Source organism: Urocitellus parryii, chromosome 8 (assembly GCF_045843805.1).
Source record: "Urocitellus parryii isolate mUroPar1 chromosome 8, mUroPar1.hap1, whole genome shotgun sequence".
NCBI classification, from domain to species: Eukaryota; Metazoa; Chordata; class Mammalia; order Rodentia; family Sciuridae; genus Urocitellus; species Urocitellus parryii.
This window is the reverse complement of record NC_135538.1, coordinates 63949750-63961151: the sequence shown is the minus strand read 5'-3', so window position 1 is coordinate 63961151 and position 11402 is coordinate 63949750. Positions and strand designations below refer to the sequence as shown.

Genomic DNA, 11402 nt, shown 5'->3' with positions numbered 1-11402 from the left:
ATGTGCACTGAGAAGGGCCCATCCTGACCCTTTTGATGGCCAATGACCCATGGGTTCTGTGGGTCAGAGAGTGGCACAGAGTGTTGATAGCAGTGGTGGTACAGGGAAGGTCCCAGCATCTTCATGGAGTCAGCTTGAGTCACCTGTCTCCTTCTGTGTCTATAAAACTGAAAAATACACACTGTTACACACAAGCCTCTCTCCTTCTCTCCCTTCCTCTACTTTTATTCAAACTAGTTCATATTATATCCATTGCTCTTCATTTTTTTTTGGTCACCTAGTGATATATCTTTGATCAGTATGTAAAATTCTACTCTATTTTTTCAAAAACAATAGCTCCTTCTATTCATATAATTTGACTGATTTCCAAATGATGGACCTCTTACACTGTTTCTTTCTTTTTTCTCCCTTTGGATGTTACTAAGCTATCACAGTTTCTTTCTTTTTTTTTTTTTTTCCTCCAGCTTCATCCCTTTATTTATTTTTTTTTTTAACAGCTCTTTGCAGTTTTCTTAACCATTCAAGTACAGTAGCATCTGGTTTGGACAGAACTGGGATTGAAAAGTAAACAGATATTTAGCATCTAACAATTTGAAAGAAGCCACTACATACTCTTCATAGACATATTTTTGACAGAGCCAATACAGTACTTGTCTTTTATCCAGTACACCAAGTACACTGAAGTAGAAAAGATGCAAAAATAAAAACAGCTACATCAAAAAGACCAACACTTTAGAAAAAGATTGAATCACTTTCAGTTTCTCCCCTTTATCCCCTAAAACAACACCTTACAGTCTGGATCTACCTATACAGTCCTACATCAGCTTTTAGAATATTTGTCAGGGGAGAAAAACTGACACTGACCAGTACAGTCTGGATATTTAGGAAGGGGAAGGGGAGAAAGTCAATTCTCAGAACAAATTAGTCAGATTCTGTCTCATCAGCAGAGTCTTTGGATTCTGCATTTCTTCCATGTGCTTATCCTTCTCTTGCAAATGCTCCAGTTTGGCAGCCATTTGTGTCTCTCAGTTCTCATTATTAGCTTCCATTTTGTGGGTCAGTTTCTCTTCCAGCATTTAAATGATGTTTTGTTTTCTTCTATTGCTTTCTGAAACACTTCTTTCTATGCTCTCAACCTCAGCTTCATGGGAGTTACATCTTTCTTCTGCACTTCTAATTTCTTCTGAATTTCCTCCAAGGAAAGATCCTTCTTTTTGGAGAAGGGGGAATCTGGGACAGATTATTTTGACTGAGGGCTTAGAATCAGCTCAAAAGCCTGGCCAGAGTCATGCTTCTCTAATTCTTTCACCTGAATATCAGAAGAAGCCATGGTGAATAGAAGACAAGAGGCTGACAGTGAATTCTATATAATCCAGAGGTAAGGAAATCCCTGCTTGGTCCAAGCCACCTGGCCACACTTTATCCAGGTTATTCTAAATGGCAACATATTCTTTTCTTTTGTTTCTTGGTTTGAAATTAGTGTTGCTTTGCCACTTACATGTATCCCAAGTCATTTTTACTTTTAAGATAGCCTCTTGGCAAATTGATGAGGCCAACCTTTAACTTTTGTTTTGCTATCACTTCCACCTATAGCATTCTTCTTTATAAATGCTGAATGGTAAGCAAGGTGTGGAGGTGTAATGCCAGATTCGTGGGATCCCAATGGACCTCCAGGAGCCAAATCTGATGCAAGCACACAAGAGTCTTTATTGCCAACTCGAGCCTGGACTCACAACCATTCCTGACACAGTGGTCCCAGGAAGTGAGTCCCAGTCCTTTGTCCAGTGAGATTTTATAGGTTTTGGGGGGATACTCTATGTGTCACAACATCACACAACAAATCATTCCATATCGCAGGAAAGTCAAACAACAACTCTTAACATTGATTAGCACATTCACTGGCAGGAACAAGTTGGGTAGGGGTGATTGGTTAGTACAAGGAGAAGGATTCCTTTGAACTGATTGGTTTAGGCCACGAGGGGTGTACGTACTAAACTACACCGTTTCCAACATGTTATCAACCACCATAAACTAGTTGGGGGTCATCTGGCATCCCAGGTATTTTCCCTATCTCATGCTGATTGGAGGTTGCTAGGGAGTTGCTAAGGGTCCTCACCTAGACTAACTGAGTCAGGGACACCTGGCGCAGCATATCTCTCCTGTTATTTATAGACAAACAACTCAGCAGGGTGGGTATGTGCTTAGGAGTGCTCTGTGGGTTTTTCCAAGGACAAGGGTCACGCCCCCTTCCTTAGGACAGGCCTTGAGGTAGAAGCTGCTGTTATTTATTTATTTTAAAAAAATGGAGTCACATCAGTTTCTCAGAGGCACATGCACATAATCCCAGGACTCAAGATGAACAAGAATTGGTGATGACAAAGAAAGCCACACATACTCTCTTCAGTGAAGAACTTTGCAATGCGCCTCACAAATGGGTTGACTTCATTAAGTTCACCTTTGGTAAATTCTTCACAGCCTCATTGATCACCTGGGCTTTGTGGAATGGGCAGAACTTTGGAACCAGACTTCTGAGGAAGGCCAGTGGTTAACTGGTGCTCCAGGGTTCACAGGAAACTTGTCATATTTGTGCAGGAGAAGCTCTTGGTGGGAGCTCGACTACGTGGATGCAGCAGGCCTCTGCTTTGCAGTCCGCGTGAGCCCAGCACCAAAGCACAGTCCAGGAGAGGACATGGAGCTCCGCAGCCGCTCCCAGGAGACATGCTCAAAATGCACCATCACCACCCCAATCGCCCACAGTATCTTTTTATGTAAGTTTTTGTGCTTTTGTTAGAGGTAACCATAGGATAAATAACCAGAGGCAGAGTTTCTGGACCCAAAGGCATATGCATTTCAAAAAAACAATTGTAAATACTGACAAGCTGTCCTATAAAATATTTGTATCCCTTTCCTTTCTCATAAATTCATAATTTATCAACATTCTCTCTGACATTAGATATTAACATCTTTGTACATCTTTGCCACTCTGATACATGGAAAAATATAACTTGTTTTAAATCTGCCTTACCCTGATGATGACTAAGAATATCCTTCATATCGTGTTTGTACCTACTTAGTAGTATAATTAAAATATTCTATCTTATGGATAAGGATTATTTCCTATTCAGTACAGTAACTTTTTACTAAGCTCCCATTACAAGTCTAATTGATTAGACGGAATAGACTAAAAAACAAGAATAGCATTTGGTATCAGAGAATGTGACATAGAAAATGTAAATATTAAACATTTCATCAATGAAAGCTTTCTCTTGGCATGGCTGGTTTTGAGTGACCTCGGCTCCTGATGAATAGAACGAGTTACCTATAAAATGTGCCCACAGGTTCTTGAATACATGCAGGTGTTAGCTAGAGTTAGCTTGTATTTTTTACTTGAAAACTGGAGAATATCAGCCAAAAATCAATTTTGATTTTGGTATAATTAATATTGATCTGTTTTCTCCAGAAGTATACTTATTGAAGTATGGCTCAGTGATTTCTTAATGTCACTGTTGGTTTGTGACAGAAATCTATGACACTGGCTTTAAGAATAACACCTGTCTCCTCACTTGGTGTAGCAAAAGGGCTACAGCAGCTGTTTGCTCTGGACTTGAAAAAGGAGCTGTGGCATAACTCTACTTTATTATGTAGTTTGAGAGTGACATCTGGTGTCTAGAGACAATTTCAAATCTCCCTAATTCTCACAAAGCTGTTAAAAACCAGATTGTATAAAAACTTATGATACCGTTGGATTTATGCTGTGTTCTTACATCTTGGTTTATGGACAAGCTGACGATAGATGGAGACAACAACAACAAATGCTGCAAAAACTTTCGTGTTCCAAAACACATCCCCAAAGAGTAAGAAGTAAGTTGAAAAATAAGTGCTCCACACTCAACCAAATTCCAAGATACTTGTTTAAGAAAGTGAAAGTGGCTCCCTCAGTGTAAGATCTCAGTCTTTAATGCACTATTGTGGCAGGGATCCCATTCTTAATGTTTCCCCAATACATTTAAATCACATCCCATTTCTTGCCATGAATGTATGCTATTTTCCACCTAATCCAAGGCCCATTTTTCTTTAATAAATTCTGTGGGGGCTGTGATCAAGGGTTCCACCCTAGACTACCTGAGAGATAGGCCAAGCCTTCAAATTAGGACAACTGGAAATGGGATCTGAACAGGGAGTATAAAGAGCAGTAAATTGGGGTTTATCTCTTCCAATAATGGGAGTTACTAGATCATAACATCTCTACCCCAATTATCCTGTGGTCACTGCTTCTCTGTTCTCTGTGGATGTTCTAATTCCTGCCTGGATATCCAGGGAGGCCTCCTATCAATTCTCGAGCTCCCTATATTCTTAAATCCCCTTTTGTTTAAATTGAGTGAAGTAATTTTCTTTTACTTGCAATCAAAGGACCCCTCATGTTTTTCTTCCTCAGCTCATCTTTCATAATATCACTAGATTGAAACAGGGACAATGTCTCTTAATGACAACTAAAAGTCATTTAGTGATTACACTGCCTAACATTATAAGGGCCATAAAACAAAAAGTTCAACACATGGTCAGTATTCCAGAGACAAATAAAAAATTAACAAACAAACAAACAGGGGCTGGGGATGTGGCTCAAGCAGTAGCGCGCTCGCCTGGCATGTGGCCTGGGTTTGATCCTCAGCACCACATACAAACAAAGATGTTGTGTCCACCAAAAACTAAAAAATAAATATTAAAAAATTCTCTCTCTCTCTCTCTCTCTCTCTCTAAGAAAAAAAAAAAACAACCAAACAAAAACAGCTTTTAAAAAGTCTTAAACTATTTTCTTAGTAAGGAGAAAGACCGAATTTAATGATATTTGAGAGAGAAAGCATCTAAAAGCCCTAGTAATATTGGAAAATATGTTTGTGTTGAGTTTCGGTGGTTACCTAACAAACACTGAGTCTCTTATTTAACATAATTTTTTTAATTTACTCCTCAACATCTTAGATGTAGGTAAGCAATATTTATTGAGTCACTTCTATATGACAGATAATGAGCTAGGGTCAAGGGATAGGATAATAAACAAGAAACACCAGCTAGGGCTGTAGGAGACCTTTCCTTATCATACAGATGGCAAATTGGTAGTAATAAAGATTCTTTTTCTGTGTACATACAGTTATTTGCACTGTTTGATTATATTTAAAAAATAGAAGCTATTTATTCAAAAAGGATAATCCAATGGGTATATTGGAGATATATAAATGTATGTATATGTGTGTCTCTGTGTGTGTGTGTGTGTGTGTATGTATATATATATATATATATATATATATATATATATATAAACTACATTAACATATTAAGTATTGTTAATTTAGTGACACCTTGTAAATCTTAATGGAGTATTCTGTTTATTGACACCAGTCATTGTTAATATTTTGGGTTCAAAAATACTTTCTTATTTGATCTTCAAGTATAAAATAACATCCAATGGAAAATATCAGTTGTTTATGAAAAATTCTAGAGAATGACACTGCATCTACTGTTTGCATTTAGTTGTTTGTCATTCTTCTCTCTGTTCCTATCCTGGTGTCCAGGACTGCTAGATGAGTAGATGCTCAGCTTCCTAATGTACAAATATCAAGATCATGGGAATAAAGCACTCACTGGAAGAAAAAGACAGGTCCCACAGGACAAATAAACCTAGAAATCTGGAAAGTTTAAAAGTGGAAAACAACCTCTGAAATTGATTTGGGACTAAGGAGAATATTAAGGATGCTCCAAAAAGATACTTCCTAGCCCAAGAACATAAATCTGCAAGGAATGGACCTTCCAATCCTGTAGAAGTTTAAATATTGAGTGTCTACAAAATATAGTTATCTCTAATGTCGAGCTGTATTGTCTTGTTCCAGTGGATTAACTCCACATGTGACCAAGGTTTTCAATTCACAGGTCTAACATTTACACATTAAAACTAATTATTTCACTCAAATGTGAATTTTGAGCAGGCTTTTCAAAAGAATGAATTAATGAATGGTCTGAAAGTGTGCCAGGCTCTGGAATTCAGTGATGTGTTCTGAGGTTGCTGTCTGTCTGCGGTTTCAATTCAGAATTAGCTATAACAAAATACCCTTACTTATTCTTCAGGTTCAGGACTTCTGTCCACCTTTTAGGGAGAGGTGGATCAAGTTTCCTAAAGTTATCTTGATTCTGTTCTCAACATTAACATGTATAATCCTAAGGAGGGCCACTTTAGGGCCTCTTGAAATAGAGGGAACTTGAACTTTGCAAGTTCCCTAGGTCAGGGAAAGGGAAAGCACAGGACCAGTACTCTCCACAGCAAGTTGGGGTCATGGCTTCGGTTGGCACAGGTTGCTGCCAAGTCCTGGAAAGAGAGTCTGGGGTAAGCAGGCTAGGTTCTATAGTGTAATTCGTCACAGCAGGGGCCGTAGCCGCGGCTGCAGGGTGTGCATGTGACCCGGCGGCCAGCGGCGCAGGTGCCAGAGAGGGAAAAGGGGGGCGGCAGCACAGAAAAGGGGGACTTCCGGGGAGAGCGGGCGGGCGTGCGCGCTGGCTCGCCGGCGGCGGGGAGGGGGCAGGGAGGGGAGGGGAGCGTGCGCGCTGGTTCTCCAGCAGAGGGGGACGTGGGAGGGGGGGTGTTGTGCGCGGGCTCGCCGGGGGCAGGAGGGGGCGGAGCCGCTTTGGCTTCTCAACCCACCCGGGGGCTTCCAAGGTGCGTCTACTGGTTGACAACTGCCTCGGGTAGCTAGCCGGACGTGTCCCTTGCAGCGCTGGCTGGTGCTTTTTATTTACTAGGGAACACTGTTTCCCCGCAGGAGAGCCCGGGATCGCGCAGGCAGGCGCGCGCGCGCGTACACAGACACAGACACACACACCACACACACTCGCGCGCACACACACATACACACACACACTGGCGCGCTCGTCTTCACAGTTGCATCCCCAAACCCGCAGAAAGAAGCTACTGCAATTTCTCTTAACCCCAGGATCGTGGGGCGAAGCAGAGCCTTTGTGCATCAGGGAGAACCTGGTGCCTGCGCTGCCGCCTCGGGTACAAAACCAAGCAGACCGCTCACCCCATCGGGTAAGGCAATCTCCTGTTTGGGGAGTAACCTGTTCGGGTTGGTGCCTGCAGACCCGAGGGAGAGGGTGGGAAACTGCTGTTGTGCCAGAGGGGGCGAGAACTGGAGTTGAAATTTCAGGGGCATACAGCCTCAACCAACGTCGTCTAGCGGAGCAATTACTACTCTGGTTACTTATTCTACCAACCCTGGAGTTGCTCCCCCTTTCTATCCTTCCCCCCAGCCCAATATGCACTGTGTTCCTTGGTTGCCAGGGAGACTTGCTTAAACATTAGCTTTGGGACATCTATTGAATAGAACTGGTTTCTTAAATGATGCTGTTATTTATTTTGATTTTTAAAATAAAATATACACTGGAAATCTTGTGTCAATTTGACATTCGTTAATTTGTATTCAGGCGACGGTTTCATTCAACTTCAAGAAAAGCTGTAATTGTGGTATACGATATGCTTTAAAAAGGATTCTTCAGATGAATTTTCAACGGATTGTGTTTTGAATGATGAATTAGTTCCATTTTGGTGATATAAAGAATGCTGATTCCAATTTAAATCTATTCTTCCCTTCTATTTTCAGTTCTGTTTTGCAGTTCACTTAGGCGTGATTCTTAACAATTAAAAGCAGATGATTGTATTGTGGTTCCCCACATCAGGATGATCTGTTGTAAATTGACCAGAAGGGGAATACGTATTTGTGAATCCCTAAGATAACAATATAGTATTCATGAAATGCAGCTTTGCTAACATTTTAGTATCCACTGCATCACTAATTAAGGCAGTTTTCTGCACCTCTGCCCATTTCTGAGAAGATTCTGTGTTCTTTCAAACCTCTTGTTGATTTGAGGAGGGAGTATTTCTATATCTATATATGTTGATAGATATAAAATGTAAGCCATGGCTTAAAACCCCAGAGTCTAATTAGAACTCATATTAAGATGTAGATTTTTATTTTTTGATTCTGATGTTCTGAATTCTTTAGCAAAACACTGGTTAGGGCCCTTATTTCACAGAATCCCCTTAATACTTGGGGTGTCAGTTTTGGTTGTACCTCAAGTGCCTGGTGGATGAACTTGTAACACAGCACTTGAAGGCATCAGCAATCCAGTAATTACACTTTGCACTAATTTCATACTTTCATCACAAAGAGGAATGACTAAATAAAGATTCACTGTCATTCAGTAATTCATTTTGTTTTCCTTTGATATTTTTTCATCTTTTCTACCTCTTGTTAAACAAAGCAAGGAAAATATGTCAAATTCCTTAATTTAGATTTTAAACTGTCATGCATGGTGTAATGATAAGAGGAACAAAGAAGACAAATCATAACTGAAGTAGGTAAAAGGGATTTATGCAGCTCACAGAATGCTGAGAGATGAAAAATGATGACAAACATTTTACATTATAGTTTACAAAGCACTTTTCATTTATTTCTTTATCAATCCTCATAATAATCATGAGGTCAAAGAATTACCTTCAGTATAAAGCTGAGACACCCAAGATTCAAACCTTGTGGAGGTCACAGAGGTAGTCAGTGGGGAAGCCCTTTCTGGATAGAGGCTCTTTGCCTTAAAAAAAAAAAAAAAAAAAAAAAAAAAAAGTTGTGCTTACATTTGAAATGTGTTCAGGGGTCTGACAGGTGAGATAGAGAAGTGGAGCAGCCTAGTAGGAGACATCTGAGAGAGTGGGTGTGGACTTTGGCCTCTGCAACAGGCACCAGAAGGCACCAGAAAGAGGGCAGCTTCTTCTTTACTGAAGCTAATTGTTTCTGCCTGGTCTTTAAAACATACTAAATTTTCAAGGAAAACAGAAGATTTTGGATTTCTTTATGTGGACCTCCTCGAACCAATCCTCTAAGGGTATCCAAGAATAACTATGCTTGTCATTGTAAAATGAATTTTACAATGTGGGCTTACAAAAACTGTAAGGACAACTTTAAAAATATGTCTGGGACACATGTGGCCCATGGCCTGTCAGTTTGTTACCTATGACTACTGAGGCCTCATCCAATAATAAACTGTTATTCTCTAATAAAATACTTAAGTGAATCAGTTATAAGAATGATCAGGAATATTCTCAATCAGTATTAAAGTCTAATAAATATTCTACATTTGTTATTCAGTAAACAGGTCCAAGTTTGTTTCTGAGGTTTCCTAGGTCTCTGTCTTGTGCCTTCTGGAAAACTAAAGAGAGTGAGATGCTCCAAAATAGGAATGTTTGAATCTGATGAAAAAAAGTATTTGCAGTTTAACATTCTTTCATTCCTGACTTAATTTTTTTTCTTGGCATAGGGCTAAGAATGTACAAAAAGTCAGTTGAGTGCTATTGGTCCCTTGTATCTACAGATGAACAAACTGCAGATTAAAATATTTGGAAAAAAATTTGCATCTGTCCTGAATATGTACAGATTTTTTTCTTGCCATTATTCCCTACACAATAAAGCATAACAACTATTTACATAGCATTGACATTGCATTAAGATATTAAGTATTGTAAGTAACCTAGAAAATATTTAAAGTATATAGGAGGATGTGTATATACTATATGCAAATACTATACTATTTTGCATAAAATGGTCTTGAGCTGGGTGTGGTGGCACACACACTTAATCCCAGCAGCTTCAGGGGCTGAGGCAGGAGGATTGCAAGTTCGAGGTCAGCCTCAGCAACTTAGTGAGGCCTTAAGCAACTTAGCAAGACCCTGTCTCAAAATCAAAAATAAAAAGGGCTGGGGATGTAGCTCAGTGATTAAGTACCCCTGGGTTCAATCCCTGGTACTAAAGAAAAAAAAAAAAAAGGACTTGAGCATTTTCAGACTTTGGTATCTGTGGGAATCCTGGAACCAATCCCCCAGTGAGTACCAAGAAAAGACTATACTTTCATTGTAAAAAAGAGGTAGAACAAAAAGATGGTCACAAAAAAAGGAGCATCCTCAGCTCTTCAATGAATACTTCCTGTTAAGGAGTTAAGTAATTAATTAAACCCACTATGATATTGCAAGTTGCCAAAGTCAAAGGAACAAAGAAACCTGTGAAACTCAAAGAGACACTAAATTCTAGCATCTTGACATAATAAATGCTGTTTGCTCTTTAAAGGCATCTTGTAATGAAACAAGTACCTTTTGAGAAGCTGTTTCTCATATTTTCACTAAAGTTATAGTGATGTCAGTGGACTTTACTAAAGTAGGTAGTTGAAAAGGAGTACTATTTATGTTATTCTTTTGTGGATTCAGAAAGAAGTGGTTTAAGGGGAGAAAAGATGAGAATAGTAGCTTCTAATGGTTCTCCTATTCTAAAATCTCCCTCTGGAAGGATGCTTTAGTAGTATATAAAAGGATTTTGATTTCATTTCAGTGTGCACCTCTAGAAAGGAGCTAGGCAAGTGTTCATAAATATTTTCATTACAAAGTCAAGACTGAGTGCTCTTCCAGAATTTAGAGCAAACAAACCATTTGGAAGCATCCTATTTGAGCCCCCTCTAAGTTTAAGGTATTTTCCATCAGTTTCTGGTCAAATTCACAATGTCCTTATAAAATGGGCATCTTATAAAGATGAAGAATTCAGGACTATGTTAAGTTAAACTGGACCAAGAAAGAAAACTTTAAATCTCAACTTTTCTTTTCACTTCACTCTCCTCTTCTGCCTGTTACCTAATGGAGGTTATATATGTGTACATCATTGTGATTTTGTACATGGCTGAGGCAGTTATATGTAAAATGCTACAGTAGAAATGTAAGATTGCATTGAAGCATAGACACAGCAAAAATAAGAAATGTTCTGTTTGTGGAGATCAGTTAAGTCCTTATATAGGAGGGGGATTGATGGCTGGATCTGATTATATTAAGTGAAGTTCCTTTTAATCTATTGAAAGATGGGAGGCTCTTCCAGACAGTCAAGTTGGACATATGAGTTGAGAGGATAATGCTGGTGATATCTGATCCTGATGAGCTAATTAGCTGAATGGGTAAGGGAAAGCATGAGAATGTGGTCTTTAGGATGGAGTGCAGCAAGAAGGTAGAACTGGAAATGTGTGTCAGGGGATAAAGACAAATTAGTGAAAGAGATGAGAAGCTTGTAACATAAGGGAGAATGTAGCACTGATTCTTCTAAACATTCTGATGCTAAGGGCAAGGGACAAGTCAGGTATTATGTCCTACATAGACCTGGTCCATAGCAAGTACCCATTAGCTATTTTGGGTTTTCTGGATTTTTAACATACATTGTAAGGCACATAATTTCCTTTCATGATATCACTTTTCTATGGGAAGAGTGTATGTATGTGGATTCAATTGAAGTGGACAAATACATGGATTTTCAGAAATGGGAAAGATTTGGGCA

General features: G+C 39.4%; 1 protein-coding gene and 1 pseudogene across 1 annotated transcript in view; one reads left to right on the top strand and one right to left on the bottom strand.

The window, feature by feature from the left end:
• Positions 1-921: 921 nt before the first annotated feature.
• On the bottom strand, positions 922-1330 carry LOC113185568 (stathmin pseudogene; annotated as a pseudogene).
• A 5327-nt stretch (positions 1331-6657) lies between these two features.
• Positions 6658-11402, top strand: part of Klhl32 (kelch like family member 32) — a 184823-nt gene continuing 180078 nt past the window's right edge. Inside the window, exons 1-2 of the mRNA XM_026392749.2 lie at positions 6658-6703; positions 6946-7075. The gene's annotated coding sequence lies outside the window, so the exon portion shown is untranslated. The remainder of the gene's footprint in view (positions 6704-6945; positions 7076-11402) is intronic.